This window comes from Lycorma delicatula, chromosome 5 (genome assembly GCF_047948215.1).
Source record: "Lycorma delicatula isolate Av1 chromosome 5, ASM4794821v1, whole genome shotgun sequence".
In the NCBI taxonomy this organism is placed as follows: Eukaryota; Metazoa; Arthropoda; class Insecta; order Hemiptera; family Fulgoridae; genus Lycorma; species Lycorma delicatula.
The window spans coordinates 174025555-174047573 of NC_134459.1; positions in this window are offsets into that span (position 1 = coordinate 174025555).

Below are 22019 nucleotides of genomic sequence, written 5' to 3' on the forward strand. Positions count from 1 at the left end.
TTACGTGATCCGACAATGTTCTTTTCGAAGGTCCTGGAGACATTTCTACTCTCTGTCTTAATTCTCTCTTTTCCATATCGTCCGTGTCAATGAACCAAACTTTTCAACCGTACGTAACCTAATTTTTACACTGACGAATTAAATATCTGATGATGGATTGATTTTAAAATTCGTTTTTATCAGAGTAATGTATGCAATTTTCTGGTAAAGATCTCGTTTAATTACCTTTTTTTTAATGTCTTTTACATTTATTCAATTATTTGATATAACGATTTTCTTTGACGTGCCATATTTTATAATTCCAAATTTAATTAAAATTTATTAATTAAAAATAATAAATTTTATGTTTTAATATTACAACAATAGGGTAGAATTAAAAAGTTAAGCGAATTTTTTGAAATTAATTTTTTTAAATATTAGTTTGCATAAAGTATGCGCATTTTATTTTTATATTAATTAAAAGATTAAAAAAATAATAATTGAATGATCGATCAGTCACTGAATGAAAGTATTATTTTATGCATTTTTCTTTTTTTGTTACAAAATCTGTTTCGATAATAAATAAACAAGAAGAAATAAAGCTGTAATTTGTTAAGTACAACCTTATACACTTTATTAAAGCCATCTAATTTCCTTCTGTTTTTCAAAAAAAAAACTTGGTATAGAAATTAAGAAATATTTACGTCTTTTATGAACCCATTTTTTCTTTTTAATAGCTAGGAAGACATAAATTTTTTTCCTTTTTATCATTAGACCCTTTAATTTCATAATAATTAAACGGAAATATTTTAAATTTCCTTTATTATAAAAAAACCTCCTACGTGTTCCTTTAAGAGTTCTACAGCAAAAGGACGATAAGGGGAGAAGCCACTAACTTAATACGAACGTGTATCGAGTCCGTGGGTCTCGTTTTTCAAAAGAAATAGTGTATTTACGGCTATCAGGCGTTCACTTTGTGAACTACCTACTAAAATCTACCGGCAAGATTCTTTTCTCTCTGAACTGAACATAAACGTCTTTTTTTGTGTTGTGTTGTTCCTTCCATACCTACTCTCTTTTACACGCTTGAATTTTGTACCTCTACACGTTTTTTTTTTACTTCACACCCTATTCTATATCTTATTTCATATGGACTTCCTTGTTTTTATGTTCCTCACTATTTTTGCTCTTATTTTTTGTTTTTATTTAAAGTAAATATTTCATTACATGTTTCCAATGTATTTATTTATTTTTTTATTATTTCAATTTATTATTATGATAATTTTTGTTTAATTCAATTTTTATTTAATGTCGATAAGATATTTCTTGCAAATAAACGTTTTAGTTTATAGATTTTTCTACATTGTTTTATAGTTTGTTTATAATAAATTTACTTGACATCTACGTTTAATCCGATGTGGTTTACAATCGAGGTAGAAATTAAAGTATTAAACGTGAAGAATTTCTTTTTCCTGTTTAGCCTCCGGTAACTACCGTTCAGATAATACTTCAGAGGATGAATGAACCACCAAAGAACACCGGTATCCACGATCTAGTATTCAAATCCGTATAAAAATAACTGCCTTTACTAGGATTTGAACGCAGAAACTCTAGACTTCCAAATCAACTGATTTGGGAAGACGCGTTCATTACTAGACCAACCCGGTGGGTTTTAAACGCGAACAATTTAAAATTATTTTTTAAAAATAAATGTTTTATTTAATTATTTACTTCATAAGGGACAACAAAGAAAAAATGTTAAATTATACAATTTATAACATTACGTTTCTAGAAAATACAATATATTTTAATATAAAGCTAATTATAATTAGAAATTAAATAAAATAAAATGTAAAGGTTTGTAATAACCAAAAATGATTTTACCCGGGTTCGTAAGTAATTAAACTAAATAAAACTTTTATTCTGATCGTTACATTACTGTACGGTTTTATTTCAGTCTTTGTCTAGGAATCTGGGCGAAATATTTCGCTAGCCGTAACTCGCTAACGGAGCGTTTCAGGACCCAAGTTTGTAACAAGTTTCAACAAAGTTTTGAACATATATGCTTTACATTTCAACTACCCCTCGTACAGAAATCAGTCCTTGATTTTTATATTAGTTTTTTTTTTTTTTATACGAGTTTATCTTTCTACTAAAACTTCCTCTTAAAGCTAACGATTTCTAATCGTGTATTCTTTAAATAATTAAAATAATAGTAATAATATTGTTTATTTGTGATTAATTTGACATTTTCTTTACATATATGGAAGGTACATGCTTTTTTTAATAATTCTTTTTTATAATTATGTTTCTTTATTGACATTCATTCAAGATCTTAAGGCTTTTATCGATCATTACGTTACGTCAAGTGTAATCATTATGTATTAGTTCTTTTCTTTGTTTATTAAAAGTCATTGAGTATATATATATATATATATATATATATATATATATATATATTCTAGCAACTTGAGTGGATGTTACATGAAGAATACGACTGAAGAAAACTATCAATGGTTTTAAAAATACCAAAAGATACACCTTTGTGATATAATATAACGTTGTATTATGCACACCTAAAACCTGTCCTGATTGATGGATGGATGCTTGAAATGGATAGCTATAACTTTTTTTACAATCACATTAATTGGGTTTTACAATACATTTTGATTAGAATTCTTTAAATAATCCTTAGTCATGGTTCATACTTTTACACTCCGATATCTTTTCTATCTATCTATTACTCATCCGTTTTTTATTATTTATTTTTTATTTATTGACCTCCGTATTATGTTTGTTAAAGATCATTCTATGTCGAAGTTCATGACCCTACATCATTTTATAATAGCTTATAATTTTTTCCCTTCTCCTTCATTTGCCTTTTCTTTATTAATTTACATTTATATAACATATCGTACAAAACTAAAAAGGAGCTAAGAATTTGTATTTTATCATGTAGAATTATGTCGGGGTACGAGGGTTAACGAATTTCTACCGTAAAAGCTTACTGTTTTTGCACTAAAAATCCCATTTATATATATTTTTTAAATATCAAATTTCACACAATTTTAAATCGTATACATTTATTTAAAATTACAATTACTTAAACGTCACAGAATTTAAATTTGTAATACTTTAATTACACGTAAAATAAATAAATATTTTATTCTGATCAGTACTTAATAATACATTGTAGTAGATCGCATAAAAAAAGACTGTATATTCTGCTACTCTAAGGTAACGAAATAGGAACTGCCCCAGTATTTACCCGGATAGATCGGTGCGACATCTCAAAAAAAAAAAAAAAAAACAATTTTAGAATAAAAATATATGAGGTAAAATTTCCAGGTATTAATTATTTAAAATGTAAATGAATGAAATAAAATTAAATAATAAAGATATTAATTATAAAAAATGCCTACAAAATAATTCTCAGTTCAGAAGGCGTTAATTAAATTATTTGAACGCATATTTATGTACGCATATGAATACGTTAACGGATTTGCAAAAAATCAGGTGTTTTTAAAAGGTTTTTATTAGTATTATCTAAAATCTCACGACTCAGTAAAATTTTTTCTCTAGAAGAAAATCTTATATTTATGACAAAAAGTTTTTAAATGGTTTGGTAATTTGTTATAAATGTTGGACTAAGACTTCGAATTAACGCCGCAGCTGCAGAAGTAAACCCGACTTACTGGTTACAGTCTGGAATGAAATTTAATTTATCTGGGATGTATGTCGCATTACAAACAAACAGAAGCCGTATCCAACCAAAGTGAATTGTGGGTGTCAAACTTGATGTGTTTTTCTATGAAATGAGACCTTAATCGAATCTGTAAGTTATCTAAATAAATTTTTAAAGGTGTGAAGTCCTTTTTGAATCATCCGGTATAGTGTCTAATGTTTGATTTCCATGATAATGACTTTTTGTTTTATGTGGTTTTGGTTAATTGAAATGCTAGTTCCATTTTTGTATTCAAAATTCTGTTATTTTCTTTTGTAATGCCTTCTTGCTCATTCTTTACTGTTAGAGGTGTTCTATTTATTTGATTTTCTGACAATTAATTTCCAAGTTTTGGGGTAATTTTTCAATATTTGTTAGTATTTTATTTTTACGGAAGAGATGTTGAGTTTTATTTTAGCTGAATTTTTTTTGTAATTCTTTAATTTGTACTTCTGCTTTGGGAAAATTTATCATCTCCAATTGTTAAGCAGTTACATTTTAGTTCTGTTTTTATTTTAATTCTGTTATTTTCTTTTAGGTTTTGATCCTATTATCCGACTACTTTTTCTAGTGTGCAACTGAATAAAATATCTCATATGGAACCACATGACTTCTTTGTACGCCTTTTAAATTACATATACACTTTTTTTTTGCTGCACTATATTTAAACTTATTTCATTTAAAAGTGAGATACGATCCTTCAATTCCTTAATAAAGGGGACAGATACACGATTGCTGAAATATTGGTTTTTATTTACGTCAAACATTTATAAAATTATTAATTCTAGAATCTTTCATGAAATATTAGGATAAAGTCCCTTTATTACTCGTATTACTAGATCAGTATTATTCGTATCTTCGTGAGTTGCTGAGTATCAAAAGTTTCAGATTTCTGTTGTGTCGTATAAATAAAAGTTAATTATTAAACTATTCCGTTTAGTGAACTCTCCTGTTTTAATTTCGAACCTACGGTGTAAAATATTCCCTTATTATTATCGGATTATTTGGTGAATAATCAAAAATGAAATAGAAACTATCATACAGGAAAAAGAAAGATAACATGTAGAAATAATCTCAACAAAAAACGACAAGAAGATGAATATGAAGAAGAAAAAAGTGTTAAGAACAAGGGAAGAATAAAAAAATTAAGAGAAGATAAGAAGCCGGCCTCCTTGGCGCGAGTAGTAGCGTCTCGGCCTTTCACCTGGAGATCTTGGGTTCGAATCCCGGTCACGCATGGCATTTTTCACACACGCTACAAAACATTCATCTCATCCTCTGCGGAAATAATTGCTTGTCTGCGGACCTGGAAGTTACAAAAAAAAGATAATAAATATAAACAGGAAGAAAATATTAACACGAAAGAAAGAATAAAAAGGTTAAAACAGGATGATGAATATAAAGAGAGAAGATTTGAAAACTAGAGTACATGTACGCAAATTAAAATCGGAAGAAATATATCAAACCAAACAGCGATTAAATGATTGGCAAAAAAAAAAATAAATGAAATGATTATCAAGTTCGACTTAGGGAGAATATTGTCCGACAATATCAGATTAATGAACTAAAAGATAGGAATTTTTTTAAATTTATTAAAGATCGGGCATGTCTGCTTCAGTGTATATGTTGTTCTTGTGAAAGTCTGTTTTTCAGTCACTCTGTATTTATCTTTAATGTTGTAGGTAAAGTTAAACAGAAATTTCAGAATAATTAAATAAAATTAAACTAGAAAATCCAATAATAATACGATTCTAAATTATAGTTTTCCATTAATATTAAATATCAGATGTTTCACAAAATCTATTACATATACACATATGTAATAATGCCTATTAAATTACATATACGCACTATTTTTAAAAGTACGTAAAATTTATTTCATTAGTAAATTCTGATTTTTTTTAATTTTTTTATTTATTATGAATAATTTTTATTTTAAAAATATTTTTGCAATCATGGGTAAATAATTATTAATAATAGTTATAGTATAATAGTTATAATATAGTATAATATTATAATATACTATAATATAGTATAATATCAGTTATTTAAATAAAAATAAGTTAAAAAAAATAAATTAAAAAAAGAAGTTAACAAATTCTGCTTAAAAAGTAAGACGGCGTTAAAAAGTCTCTGATTTGAATCGATGTGCCTTCCTTTTGTAAGATCCAAATATTTCATATTAACATTTTATTTGGCTATAACTTTGGAACCAATGAAAATAAGTACCACTTTCGATAAGGTCTCAGACTTTTTCGTTGAAAAGTTCTGCAGACTTTGTCAACGAAAAAGGTCAAATATATTACGATATATCGAATATACCGTAATATATGTGAGCCCAATCTGAGCTTATTATTTTATTACTGCAGTTACAATAATGTTCAAAATCCAAATTTTGTTTGGATTTTGGACACTATTGGTTCAGTCGATTGGAATCAGAAGGGGACACGCACAACTAGATGTTTCAACAGTCCTAAATCCATAATTTCAACGTACTACGACAAATTGTTTTTAAATTATGAAAATCGAAATTTTTCGCGATCAAAATACTTCCTTTACTTCGTAGAAGGAAGTAAAAATAGTAATAATCTGTCAACTTGTCTGATTCTAGTTTTGATTAGAAATTTTTTTTGATAATTCTCCCATAAATTTTAACTGTAGAAAAAGTGTAGTTGTTAAGATAATCGTAATTATATTTGTTGATTTTTTTTCTAGCCTAATTCTTTTAGATTGTTTTGATTATTTATTTATTTTTATTATTTTTTTTTAACATATCGGTTTTTATTTATTTATTTTTTTTTTTTACCCACCGTGTCTAGTGGTGAACGAATCTTCCTACATCAGCTGATTTGAAAGTCGAGAGTTCCAGAGTTCAAATTTGTAGTAAACTAAGTTATTTTTACACACGGATTTGAATACTAGATCGTGGATACCGGTGTTCTTTGGTAGTTGGGTTTCAATTAATCACACATCTCAGGAACGGTCGAACTGAGACTGTACAAAACTACACTTCATTTACACTCATACATATCATCCTCAGTCATCCTCTGAAGTATTATCTAAACGGTAGTTACCGGAGGCTAAACTGGAAAAGAAAAGAAAAGTTTTCTTTATTTACCTTTTTAATTTGTTATAATTGGTCCACTCGTTAATTTTAAAATAAAAGTGAAATATCAGTAAAATTTAACAATTTATTCTGTAATAAAAAAATAAATAATATATGTATTTTATTTACTAATTTATTTTCTTTTCGTGCTTATCTTTCCACCACTTTTTTATTTAAAAAATAAATAAATGACTAATAAAAATAACCACTTAAAAAATGTAAACTAACTTATTCGAATAGGTATACAATTTTTACGTTATATAGTATTTTATGAACAGGTTTTTTTGTTAACTTGTAATGTTGGTAGAACAAAATGTTGGTGATCTAGTAAAGATAGCCTACGGCTGTTTAGTACCGGTGGTCCAATTTGTGTCTTCTCATTGGATCTCATTATTTATCGTTCTGTTGTTGAACGATAGTGCTTATCGTTCAGCTACAGCTGTGCTAGCTGTAGTGGTGAGGATTTGATTAAACAATTTTGTTATTTAGAATTTGAAAATCAGTAAAATTTCTTTGTATCGAATTCGGCGAGGCCGAGATATTTTTACTTTATATTGAAATTTCGTTAAAAGATGTAAATACTACTAGCGACTACTCACTCGCTGCTTCGCACACACACTTGTCATGTAACTTGATCCCTTCGATGCTCATTTGTATGATTCTTAGTCTCGGCAGCTCTGAATGCGGCTTGAAGTTCACCTTCCCCGTTTCTTGTTGTTTAAATGTTTCTCTAAAAAAAACGAAAGTAAATGTAAAAAAAAATAGTGATCGATATCAGTACAATAATTTTTGCGAGAATGAGGAACAAACAAACATTCAGATTTATTTATATACTATTATTATTATTACATCGCAAGACAATAATGGAAAATAAATTCATCGATACACTTTTTTACTGCTGTAATTACTTATGAAGTGTTTAGACAAGATTAAAAGTAGAAAAATTTTTCAGTGAGAATTGCAGTACGATAGGATGCGCATCTCATCATGGCCTCTTCTACTTTTTTACATTGTGTCATCTTTGAACGAAATCGGCGGCCGTCATGATTATTTGGATTTTTTTCATATCTCCGAGAAAATGAGCCATGATATACCTCGTTGATTTACCACGTCGTTTCCATCGATCTTTCCTTGCATAATCAATCGTAGAATTCTGTAACGCTTTCCTCTCGTTAAACGACAAACATATTCCAATATTACTCACTTTGTAATCGTTATTAATTATCTTTTTGTCGATATTCTCCCTCAAGCGTCACCATTTACTCTGTTTCAAGGCCAAGGCTATTCGTAACGTTTCACTAGCTTCTTCATTTCCTCTTCAAGATTTCCTCCATGTTTCACTCGTCGTCATCGTAAAACCTTTGTGTTGCAAGACACTGTTTAAGATAAAGAAAAAATATAGTCTAATAATCGCCGGGAGGTAAATCGGGTCTAATTTACGATTGAACATTTTTAAGGAATTTAAATCAAAGGAATTTTTCCAATCGCCTGGATGTCTGATTTGGCATATGTGGCCGGGCATCTTCATGCAAAAACAAAATCCCGCCCGACATCTTTCGTTTTTTTATAGGTCTCCTAAGATTTTTTAACATTTTCCAATACGTATCGGCGTTCACTAAATTCGACAAACATGACAACTTTTTTGATCCGACAAACAGTAGCTGTAAGCTTCTTTATCGAACGTACGTCTTTGAACTTCTTCGGTCTATAAGATGATAAATGTCGTCATCGTATCGACTGCTGCTTAACAGTTACAATAAAAAGTGCAGGTTTCATCTCCTATGATCAAACAATTCATCATCTTCATTTTTGTAATACGTCAAAAAATTGATGCGCTACAGCAGACGTTTCTCCTTGTGTGTGTCGGTTAACATCTTCGGCACCCAACCGGCCCAAGATTTTTTATAGTACAATTTTTCAGAGAAAACTTGATAAATCAAACAAAGATCGTGAAGCATCTAAGACGATTGGACACGGTGAAGCACCGGTTTTCTCGAATTTTTCCGTCGACTTTTCCAATTACATCATCCGAATTTATCACAGACGGCCGGTCGCTACGTTCTTCATCTTTTTTCGCTATTCTTGAGATTGTAGCACCATTGTCTTAGCGTCACTCCATAACATTCGGCCCGAAAATGTCACATTTCTTTCTGTGTCAAAAAATAATTTTCGGCCACAAAATTATTATTAGCCATCTCAAAATGGATTACTCCTCTTCACACTCGGCGGGATCTCAAATTGTAGCAATTGTAGCACTCCTTTTAAACCTATGAATATAAATTGTTAAAAACCACAAAATAACTGAAGTGTTCTTGCTAACAGCTGACTACTGATTGAAACAACTAAGCTAAGCAAACGACATCTGTCCGCATCGCGTATATAAGCGGCAGATTCAAAAGAGTGCTTACTTTAAAAACACAACTCCGTATGTAATATATATATATACAAAATATTATCTGTTTTGTGTATTATTTATACATTTATTTTACATTTTATCATTTATTATTAAATTGTGTGGATGTGTGTGTGTATGTGTATATTTTTTCTCTTAATGTATTTAACCTGTATTATCTATTTTATATTTTAAAATAGATTTTATCAGTGAAAATAGGTTTTTTGCAGTATTTAAAAAGATTTTCGGTTTCTTAATGTATTTTCACAATAAATTTTCGTATAATAAACAAATTTCACAAATTTCTGTTTGGTTAAAATTAATACATTTATATCGTTGTTTGAAAATGGTTCTACATAAGTAATTAAAACTTATCTTCTGCCAAAAAAAAGAAATTAATTACCGGTATATGCTGCATCGTTTTCATTAAATGATGCTGTTATTGTAATAAAGTTTGATAAACAAAACAATGACATGTAAATTTTCGTTAGGTTTCAAGGTACGTCGGCATTCCGGTAATATTCTTATAGGAAGGTTTATATATATATATATATATATATACATATTGTATACTGTATTGTGAAATATGATGTATTAAGAGTTTAGACAAGTAACACGGATTTAAATTCAAAGGGGATAAATAAAGTAAAAGTAGTGATTTCAGAACACAAATTTATGCATTGGTATTTCTGTTATTTTAAAGGTTGTTTATAATTAATGAAATTGAGAATTTTCATTGATACGCATTTTGTTTACCTACTTGTGAATACAGTATATACGTTTGTTTTATATAAATTATTCTGTTTTCATTTTTGTGCTTTACACTCTATACAATGGTATCTCCATTTATATGGAGCTCAACTCTGAAAAATAATTATTGAACAAATAAATAAATGTATGTAGTAATCGATTAAATTCCAGTATGTTTTAATAATATGAATTTATAAAATGAAATCTGTCGGTCACAATTTTTTTTTTTTTTAAATGGAATAATGCCTTTGTAATGCTGTATTCTAGTTTTCTTCCTCTGGCACGATCAGTTACGTGATAGGTTTAGAATAGAATTTTCAGAATCGTTGGTATTCTTCCTACTGAATCCAGGATCATTTTCAAACGTTTGTCTTGTTATCTTTAGCAAACTACGTATATGTACTTTTTCCTTTCGGTTTAAGCAGTACGCAATGGATTTTCCTCCTTTTGTTAAACAGAGAAAGTAAGCGTTATCGCAATAAAGAATGATAATAAAAACTATCGCTTTTTCTCGTTTTGAATCCATGATTTTGCTCTAAAAAAAAAAACATAAAAGAAATAAAAAATAAAACAGCTGATTTCTCCTTTTTTTCGCTTTGGTGGAAGATTCTAAACTGAGATAAGTAAGCTATTGATCGAGTTAGTTTGTGTGACAAAAATTGACAAGATTATAGCCCCTTAAGCTTCTAGCTTTTATTCTGAAATCGATTTTGTTTTAGTGCGGAATGTTTTTATTTCCAATCAAATTTAATCACCTTTATATTCGGATATTTTTCATAACTTTTCGTTTTGTTTTATTTATTTTTGATTAAAACGTATAATTTGTATAAATTAAGTAAAAAAATAAATAAATAAATAAAATAATTTTGTTCATAATAATAAATTACTAATAATTATAGTGAATGTTAATAAAAAATGAAAAAACTGAATAAATTGGAACATCCCCTACAAAAACGTTTAACACTGCATAATATTAAAATCAACCTTTATAAATTTTATCTACTCGTAAAAATTGAGATACTTGTCGATTTCGAACAACAATGGTTGTCCTAAAAAGAAAATTCAAGAATGAAAAGATTCAAGAAAATTCAAGGATTTCAAGAATGAATTTAGTTTTTAATTTTCAGCACACGATACCGTTTTATGCGTAATCTTTAAAGGACAGCGATTAAGTTACGGTTTACTCATTCTCCGTAAGATAGCAGCTGAATTAGACTGTTGCACAGGTCAAGCTGTTTCGAGCCCGGGATTCAGTACCACGGCGTCGCCGCAACAGAAAGCACAAATGCGTGTACCAAAATTACTTGTCGTTGTCGAACGAAGAAATTATACTCGATTCTATCGTAAAAATTCTTCGAGTTACAAAAGCAAACGTAAGCGGTGCGAACGGTTATTGGAAACCGGAAAAATTTTGAAAGAAAACTTACCCGGCAAGCGTAAAACAAGTGCCTAAAACAAAGAACAAATTCGGCTATGTTTCCGACGAAATCCAAAACGTTCGGTTCATAATGTTACTTGTCGACTAATATTTTCTAAAAACATTTTCTTTATAACGTTGTTGGCGTGTAAACTGAAGCAACTCCGTGAAATTAAAACTAACGATAAGCCGCAAATAGTTAAATTTGTAATAACAATTTTAGAATTCATTTCTGCTAATGAAAACTACCTGAAGCGCGTTTATTTTCTGGTGAAGCGACATTTTTATTCACGAAATTGTGAGTCGCTGTAATTATTGTGTATATGGCTCAGAAAATCCACACGGAATTTTTGGAATTCGTCCCATTTTCTGGTGTAGTATCGCGGGTAATCGATTTTTTGAGTATTGAAGTACTTCATGTTAACGAAGATTAGAAATACGGAGAGCGTAATTTTCCAACGGGATGGAGCTTCATCGTAATATACAGATGTTGTGCGGGCTGCGCGCTCAACGACAGACTTCCCAGACCGCCGATTATACAAACTCCTATCGCTCGGCCACCCTGAAGTTCCGATTTGATGTTGATAGATTTATTCTGTGGTAGCTACGAAAAAAATATATCGTATTAGAAGAAATCCAGTCATTCGACCACCTGCGTCTAAGAGTAACGGTCTTCGTGGACGCGATTGTTGAAGGCGTGCTCTCCAGAGTGTGGAATGAAGCGAGTGGATTATCGGTTTGTCGTCTAAAAACGCTGCTCGTATCGAGTTACATTAATAGGTAAAAAAAAAACTTTAGAGTTTGTACTTTCATCTAATAGTCCAACCAAATTAAACTTAGAGAAAAAAAAATTGTTACCCGGAATTTTTGTAAGTGGAAATGATAAAGGGGCTTATAATAAACGTAAAAAAAATCAAATGCACGAGCGAAGGTGTTGGAGGGGTAATTTGGTTGTGGGGGGGGGGGGGTTTAAAAAAAATGTTGCAATACAAAAGTTGTAGATCATGCAAAAATTTACAACTTCTGTAGAGGTCACTTTTTAACATAACCTCAAAATTTCCGAGGAAAATGCGAAAAATCTTCTTTTGTTTTCGTTTTTTATTTTTAATTTCCGTAATAATAATTTAATTTTGATGAAACTTGGTGAAAGTATACTTTTCTGTGTTTTAAATAACCACATTTTGACGTCAACTTTCGCCGGAAATCGCAATAATACCATTTTTCACCCCTTTTCAACCACCCAAATTTTTTTACGTTTATTATAAGCCCCTTTACCATTTCGACTTATAAAAGTCCAGGTAACAATTTTTTCCCTCTAAATGAGTTATTTCGATCGGTCTTGAAAAAAAAATGTGTGTGTGTGTGTGTGTGTGTGCGTGTGTGTGTGTGTGTGTGTGTGTGTGTGTGTGTGTGTGTGTGTGTGTGTGTGTGTGTGTAATAAAAAACCTATATTTGTAATTTTAAATGTAATAAAATAAATTTCATTTCAAACGAAGAAGAGAGTTCTATTTCGGACACGCGGTGTAAGTATATTAGCCACAAATTGCAGTTTATACAAACATCATGTAAGAGCCATGAATTCAACACGTTTGTCCGATAATTTTTAATTATATTTTAAATAAATTAGTGACAAGATTTTTTTTTTTAAATTGTTCTTTTATTTATTAAAAATGGAACTGAAGCATAATAAGAAGGCTCTTTGTTGTAATTTATTGAATTACTTGAAAACAGATATGTTACCTATCACGTTTACATTTTTCCAAGGCCGCTTTATAATATTTGAATTACGGGGTTGAAACCCGTATCATAATGAGGGTCGTTATGAAACAGATTTTTATTACGATAACAGGTGTGTGTTTAACCCATCAGAAGTCTATCCTTTTCAACCACTGACCGATCAGATGCGGGTATTATTTAACGTATCGGCTGTTATTTTCTACTTTGATTTTAATCCAATTTAGTAGTTAGCAAGCAGAGGTTAATTTGCAAGTACAGCGATAGGTAAGTTAAGTTTCTGTGTTACACTGTTTATCCTTTTATTAATTACGTAGGATTCTGAGGAAGAAATGTCTTTTAATATCGACCGATATTAAAGAAAAAAGCACAACTTATTACTAATAAATCTATCGCCACAGAAATGTACTTTTTGAAAATTAAAAAAAATATATATTCCGTAAACAATGTATTCTATCATCGATTCAAATAAATAAGCCCAATATTTTCACTGTCGTAGAAAAAGTACGGTATGTAACCCTCTTTAACGGCCGTTAATGGACTCTTCCGAAGTTTACGATACTCGCCAAGGTTCGTGCCTTAACTTTCTTCCCGCTTGTGCGTTAATGGCTATCATTATAGGCTCGTCGCATAATGTACTGTTTTTATTTAAAAAACGAAAGTTTTTAGGAAATATTTAACATTTTATTTAATTAACAGTGTTGCACGATCTTTGTAGGTTGTATCTTGTTTTCTTTACGTTTGATTTACGTAAAACTTAATGAAACGAATAAAAATAATTTTCCTTTATAATCGATTTATACTTCCGTAATTTAGGAAAAACACATGAAACCGGGAGTCGAACCCTAATTTTATCTTACGTTATTTATTTGTATATAAAACGAACTCGGTTATCGTATAGCATACTGATATCGATCACTCTCTGCAGATCTTTTGTTTACGCCGTATTATTTTTGTTAGTTCTCTTTGATCGTGGACTTCATTTCGCACCGTGTAGTAAAATCTCGGTACGGTATCGTAACTGAAGGGGGTTAATGATGTACAGTGCATCGTATCCGTCCGTCGAGCTTCACCCTTTATTCAATAGAACCCACTCGTTCAGCACACTTTCCTTATTTAACATGAAGACTAGCTAACCAAATACACTGCTTTTACATCATTAAAATACAACACTATTTTATCCCCTTCTAACATTTCATATTACTCCGTACACCGCTCTGCTTTACCGGTCAGTAGATACATGCATATAGAAACCGCTCTGGAAATATAATACCGACCCTTTCAAGTCTATATAGTTACATCTTGTGTCGTACAATACGGCTTTTTCATCTCTACCTCTCCCCATCGTACTCTTTCAAGTTGTTGCTGTTGTTCTGTCTTTTCACCTCCTTCCTCCTCTTTCTTTATAATTTCTGCCTACCTATATGTAAATTAGATTTTACCCTGATCAACTTACTTCTTTATTTTTTATATGTATTTTAGTATTTTTTAAACATCTGGTACCCGTTCAGCGGTAAATTCATCAGACCAGATTTCCTTGTTTTGTCGTTTAAAAAAAATTAATTTGTGTAAAAAGGTTTATAAAAAAAAGGAAAATAAAATTAAGGAACCTAAATGGCTTCTTTTACATATAGATTTCTCAAAATATTTCATGAGAATTTTTATAAAATTCTTCCTTTGTATTAGAAAAACGTTTTTTAAAGTAAATCTATCCAGTACAGTATAATCTCTGTTATCTGTTAGGAGTCAGCACCACAGCCAGGAAGATATGTGAGTAATCACTTAATCATCATAATAGATATTGTTTTAAATAATTTACTTATTATAGGTAATACACATATTTATTTATTTAAAAGAAAAAAGAGTTCTAATATATTCAGTTTAATATACAATACAATAATAATAAATATGTTTTAATAATAAAAAGAACATTTTAAAAACTAAAATAAATCCAGTACAAAAATTCATTACCAGATCAAGTAAAAAAATTGAACAAATAAGTTAGTTTTTCATAGTATCATTTTAAATGTTCCACCGTGGGTTCTTTTAAACTAGTAAATCCGCAAAGCACTTTAAACAGGAAAGTTTTCCTCATTTTACAGTGCATTAAAAATACCCTACTGGAATATCTAAATTCTGATTCAGGCGTTTTGGGGAAAGGCTGCAGTTATATCATTTTTTTTTTCTAAAAGTTTCTAATTTCTTTTTGTTTTTCTTTCCGGTTTCCTTCATTCTCTTTGAATATTGTTCTTTGCGTTTTTTTAATCGTTTACATTTTTCAGATTTACTTTCCTGATGTTTTGTTCTTGGAAACGTGCTGTGACATTATAATTTTGGTTTTAAAGGTTTTTTCTATATTTTAATACCACATTTTTCGATCTATCTATATTTAATATTCTTTTCTGTTATATTTTGATATTTTAAGTATTTTTAACTTCTTCAAATCACTTTATTTTTTTGTCCCCTATTATAGAAGAAATCGAAGATTTACTTCTATAGTCAGCCTGTTTTTTTCTCATTTTGACAAGGTCACCGTCACCGTTGTTTTCATTATGTTTGTTTTATATATATATATATTTTTTTTTTTTTTTTTTTCATATAATTTGATATATTTCCTATTCTATACGAAACCTAATTTTTGTAAAATTATTATTTTCCATTTCTTATTTTTTATTTTTTCCATATTTGTGTTCGTGTGAAAGCAGACATGCGCGCATAAATTCTTTGGTTTACCAAATAATAATATTATTATTCCAATAATTTAATTGTATTTATTTAATTAATTATAGTAATTTCAAATTAAGATAAGTAACTTAAACCTAAAATAACTTTTTTTTTGTTTGCCTTTTCGGCAAACTACGGATCACGTTTAACACTTTTCTTAGCGTCCCTTTCCTACCAAAAATACATTTTAAAGTCCCTCAATGATATTTTTTCTGAATTCTATTGTTTTTCCTTCTGTTTTTTTTGTTGTGATTTTTGGCACCTTAGGATGACGTTCTAACAACCTCCTTCACCTCTTTCAGCGTTGCTATTTTTCTCTCTTTCCATTACATTTTTATTCTCTTCGTATTGTAACAAGACCGGTATAACGGACCTGTGTAACGGATTCCTACCAATTAAGAAGAAGTAGTAGAAAACGTAATGGAAGAAATCCAGAAGGGGACTAAGAGGAATCCGTTTTCTAAGGCTAACAGGTCCGTTTAACAACCGTCCTATTGTAATACTGCCAACGACGCACCTAAAAAAGATGTTGCTCCATGAGAAGAATTACCTGACACAGTTGGAATCCGTAGGAAAATATAAAGGCTCAGTCGATCATTTTCACGCTTCAGCTTGTGTCTGGTTCTGCGGGTCAGGAGTATAGGAATATAAATTCTTTAGGAAAGATGAGTTAAGGTCAATTTTTGAAGAGGCAAGTATAGGCGTACTGCTGGTTGTGTCCGGTTCGATTGTAAGACGGCGATATACTGCAGGGTAGTGTTCGACGTGACGTCACAAGCATTCCAATGTGGACAGTGGGAGAATGCAGGAGGTTACCATAAACAGTTAGTGAAAGTATAAAACTCATTCATAAATTGCAAAATTCCGGTTTGATGTATGTATGTTGGTGGCCTATTTTTTCTGGATATCCTGGGTGCATTTTTATCCATGAAATTTGGTACGATGATTTTTATATCCTGCATTAAAATCGATTAAATTTCGTTCGCAATCGGTTTAGCGGGATACAGACCTTATTGGTGTTGTCTCAAAATTTAATTTGACAGTTGAAAAAGTTGTTTTGCATAATTTGTACTGAGTTAATGGACGAGTTACTTTCTAATGACGTTCTGTCTAATTGAAACCTTACGTAAGCGGGTGGGGACAAAACAATAATCTTTCCTTTTTTATAGTTTCTGGACAGTCACATTCTTGTACATAGATTATCCATTACATTCAGTATGTCGCTTGGGTTATGTATTTGAGCAATTTCATTCTGGAATATTAATTTTAATTTTGCCGCTTCTTTGCGTCAATTATCGTTTTTCTTGTTATGTCCAGGGTGGTTAACCGATTTTATTTATTAATTTTCATACGATGAATTCTGAATACGGATCATTGATATCATTTGATTACAATTTTTTTTTAGAACGTGAAGGAGATACAGTCGAGAGTTCAAAGGTTCAAATCCTAGTAAAGACAGTTATTTTTATATGGATTTGAATGCTAAACTGTGGACACCGATGTTCTTTGGTGGTCGATTTTCGATTAACCACACATCTCAGAAACGGCCGACCTGAGATCGTACAAGACTACACTACATTTACATTCATACATATCATCCTTATTCGTCCTCTGAAATTATACATTACGGTGGTTCCGAAGACTAAACAAAAAGGAAATGAGATACGGTCATCGTGGGCTGTTAATAAAACTTTTACTGGAAGAGAAGAATTATTTTTTTAATAATTATTTACTTGCATACTTATATACTTTAATGTTTCACTTAAATTAAATTCTACGTCGTAGTCTGTCGAAGATAAAGCTCTCGAATTTTTCTAAAAATTGTTCGTTCTATTTTCTAAAATGAATCATATAAATCGCAAAAAGAAGTTTTTTAAAAGTATGATTAAAAAATTTATATGAATGGATTTCTAGTCTGTTATTCTTTTTCAGTATAATGTGAATTTTTAGCTAATATATATTTTTTTTAAATAGAATAAATAAATGTTTCAAGAGAGAAGGTAGATTTCTTATAAATACTCGTAATTTAAGTAAAACCATATGAAACAAAAAAGAATTTTTTAAAACAAGCTATTTTGAATATCATTAAAAAAAATCGTCATTTTATTATAGATATATTCATACAAAAAAAGAAGTAAGAGAATTTTATAAAACTTAATTACTGTTAATTTTGATAGATTTAAAGATCAAATAGCGATCTATATTTTAACTTGTAGAGAATGTTATTAGTTTAATTGTCAAAGAATCATTCGTAACTATTATAATATGTTTTTAGTCGATATGTTGACTTTTTTCATGCGTTCTACTTGTCACGATGATGCCCATTTCTCATTATTCACAACGGTGGGTCTGTACAATGATCATTAAAGACAGGGCTTTTCTCATTGTTTTCTTACAGCATCTGCTTCATTTTGTAAACGCTGTAGGCATTTTAAAATTAAATAGCTTTGTTTGATTTTTAGCAGTGTCTTTTTTTATGATTTTTCTGTCAGTCACATCGTATAAATCGTGACTTTTGTTGTGTATAAATATATGTATATATATTATAAAACTTTTTATATTTTATGTAATTACGAACCCATACTTATTGCTATTTATCTATAGGTCTTATTTTTCAAAAATAAATGGTAGATTAATATTTATAAGTTTCATTATATTATAATGACTTGAAATTAGATTCGGCATTACAAATATTGTATATAATTTTTTATTTAATAAATTTTCAGCAGGTTAACATTTTAAAAAAATCTATCTTATAATTTATTTATACGATAATGCTTATGATATAATAAGTATTTACTGGACTCACTTGTTACTATAAGTATGTTTATTAAAATGAACATTTACCATTATAAATCATTTACTGTTTATTTTCGTGGGCCCTTCTAAACTTATTTTCAAACAGATTATTGTTTTGTTTTTCGAAAGTTAAAGCAAATTATTTGAAATTAAGTTTTTTAATCTTTTTCTTTCCGGTGATGTAATGCGTTCTCAGATATTTTGTTTTATTTTTTACAATTGCTGTTTCAAAAAACAACCGAACCGGGTTAAAACAACGAAAAGAGATTAGTTATTAAGTAATTAATAAAACAAATCTTTAGAAATGGTTAATTCCATACATAGACGCCCGGCGCAGCGCCCTCCTATCCAGATCACACCAAATATTCGTTATAGATCCATCCTTAAGTTGCAGCATAGATCTCGAAATCTTTTTTTTTTTAGTCGTACAATTGTCCGAACTAAATCCCCAGAAACAAGGAAGGAGTAAGGGCATTTTTTTTGTCTTGAGTCATTTGACTGGTTTGATGCAGCTCTCCAACGTTCCCTATCTAGTGCTAGTCGTTTCATTTCGGTATACCCCCTACAACCTATATCCCTAACAATCTGTTTTACATATTCCAAACGTTGCCTGCCTGCACAATTTTTTCCTTCTATCTGTCCCTCCAATATTAAAGCGCCTATTCCAGGATGCTTTAATAAGTGGCCGATATGTCTGTCTCTTATTTTAGCTATATTTTTCCAAATGCTTCTTTCTTCATCTATTTGCCGCAACACGTCTTCTTTTGTCACTTTAGCCACACATCTGATTTTTAATATTCTCCTGTAGCACCACATTTCAAAAGCTTCTAATCTTTACTTCTCAGGTTCTCCGATCGTCCAAGTTTCACTTCCATATAAACCGACGCTCCAAACATATACTTTCAAAAATCTTTTCCTGATATTTAAATTAATTTTTGATGTAAACAAATAATATTTCTGACTGAAGGCTTGTTTCGCCTGTGCTATTCCGCATTATATATCGTTCCTGCTTCGTCCATCTTTAGTAATTCTACTTCCCAAATAACCAAATTCTTCTATCTCCATAATTTTTTCTTTTCCTATTTTCACATTCAGTGGTCCATCTTCATTATTTCTGCTGCATTTCATTACTTTCGTTTTGTTCTTGTTTATTTTCACGAGGTAGTTCTTGCGTAGGACTTCGTCCACACCATTTATTATTCTTTCTAAATCCTTTTTACTCTCGGCTAGAATTACTATATCATCAGCAAATCGAAGCATCTTTAGCTTTTCACCTTGTACTGTTACTCCGAATCTAAATTGTTCTTTAACAAAATTCGCAGCTAGTTCTATGTAAAGATTAAAAAGTAACGGGGATAGGGAACATCCTTGTCGGACTCCTTTTCTTATTACGGCTTCTTTCTTATGTTCTTCAATTTTTACTGTTGCTGTTTGGTTCCTGTAAATGTTAGCAATTGTTCTTCTATCTCTGTATTTAAACCCTAATTTTTTTTTTAAATGTTGAACGTTTTATTCCAGTCTACCTTATCGAATGCCTTTTCTAGGTCTATAAATGTCAAGTATGTTTGTTTGGGTAGTTGTTAGTTGGTACGGGTATATATTTTTTTATTTATGTCAATATAAATTACATATTTCAGAACAATTCGAGGGTCGTTCAGTAATGAAACAGATAAATGGCAGAAGAAAATCTTTATTTATTCAATAACAGTGGTCTACTGATTCTACTTTTTATATAGTATGCTCCGCCACATAGGCACTTCTTCCCATTTTTCTATGAGATGTTTTATTCCACTAGTAAAGAATCGTTCACCTCGGTGTTTCAACCGTTCTTGTACTGCATTCTTGATCTAGTTATTCTTGCCAAGACCGACAAAAAACAAATTCAAGCGAAATCGTGATTGTGAAGGAGATATGACAAAAATTTCCCGTTCCGACTTTTGAATGCTTTCCCGTGTCTGTTGTGCAGTGTGGGGGACGGATGATATCGTGTAAAAAATTATACTTTTTGAAAGAAAACCGGGACTTTTCCATTTTATTGTGTGTTTCTCTTATTTTCTACCGCATCACAATACAGTGCTACACTCGTTAGCCCAAATCGAAATTTGTAGCGTATGAAAAATGCAATGTCTAACCGGAATTCGAACCCGGGACGTCCGGATGAAAAGCCGAGATGCTACCGCTCCGTTACTGAGATCGGCGCAATTAACTGTTTATTGCACGTCTTTCTTTCATATAATGACAATAATGTAGTCCCAAAACACTGTGTTTTACCGTCGACGCATATTTTGAATTTTTCGTAGCGTCGAACTCTGATATTTCCACCCCATATCCACGATTGAATTTCGACTTGAAATTACGAATTAAAATTTCATCACTAGTTTATGCGTAAAGCAAACGCTTTACGCATAAACTAGTGATGAACCTTTCTCTAAAAACCGTGGTTTAAGTTCTGTACAAAAGTGAATTCGGGCGCTGTCTTCTTCATTATCCGTTATTCATGGATAATGGAAGAAGACAGTGCCGATATTTGTACTAAAAACTTCAGTAATTTTCCAAATTTTAATTATGTCGTTGTTTTCCGGAATAAGATAATTACTATCATTTTTCAAAGCGTCAATCGAAACTTTCACCGATGATGCGACATGATGAAAAACGTTGACATTCTTTCTGCCCGGTTTAACCTGTTCCATCCACTTATAAAGATTTGCACGGTTAATACACTTTTTAACATCTGCGAATAGATTTCGTCAGGTTTCACACCTTCAAAAAATAAGTCTTACGTATAGTTGTTTTTCCACGTTTCAATGGATCCGACATATGGAAATAAACAAAAGAGCTTATAAATAATGGAAATTCTTTTCGAACTTCTGATATTTTTTATATCAAGGGTTACAACTTGAAAGCCAGATGGTTTCAATTTATTATATTAAATAATTTTTCCGCTTTTACCATTTATCTCTTTAATTATTAAACGACCCTTGTCGTTCACTAATTAATCTAATGTAATTAGTTTTAACATTGTAAATAAATAAATAAATTATTTACAAAATATAATTTATTAACTGTTATAAAGTAATCTATTTCAAGTATTTAACACAGCATATAAAGCCTTTTAAAGTCTATTTTTCATATGCACAAGTATAATACAATTATACAAGGTTATATAAAATCAAATAATTATCGTTATTCACATCGAATTACATTTTTATGAGAATTTTTAAAATGCTGTCCGTAATAAATAATTTTTATTGGCCATAAATATTAGCTTTTCAAGCCAGTTTTTCATTTTTAGTATAGAATGAGAACGCTTTAAATTGCACGTTGTCAGGGCTGTTTAAGCTAGTATAAAAGCGTCACTTTTATTTTAATCTTCTTTAATCCTGATTCTCTGTGG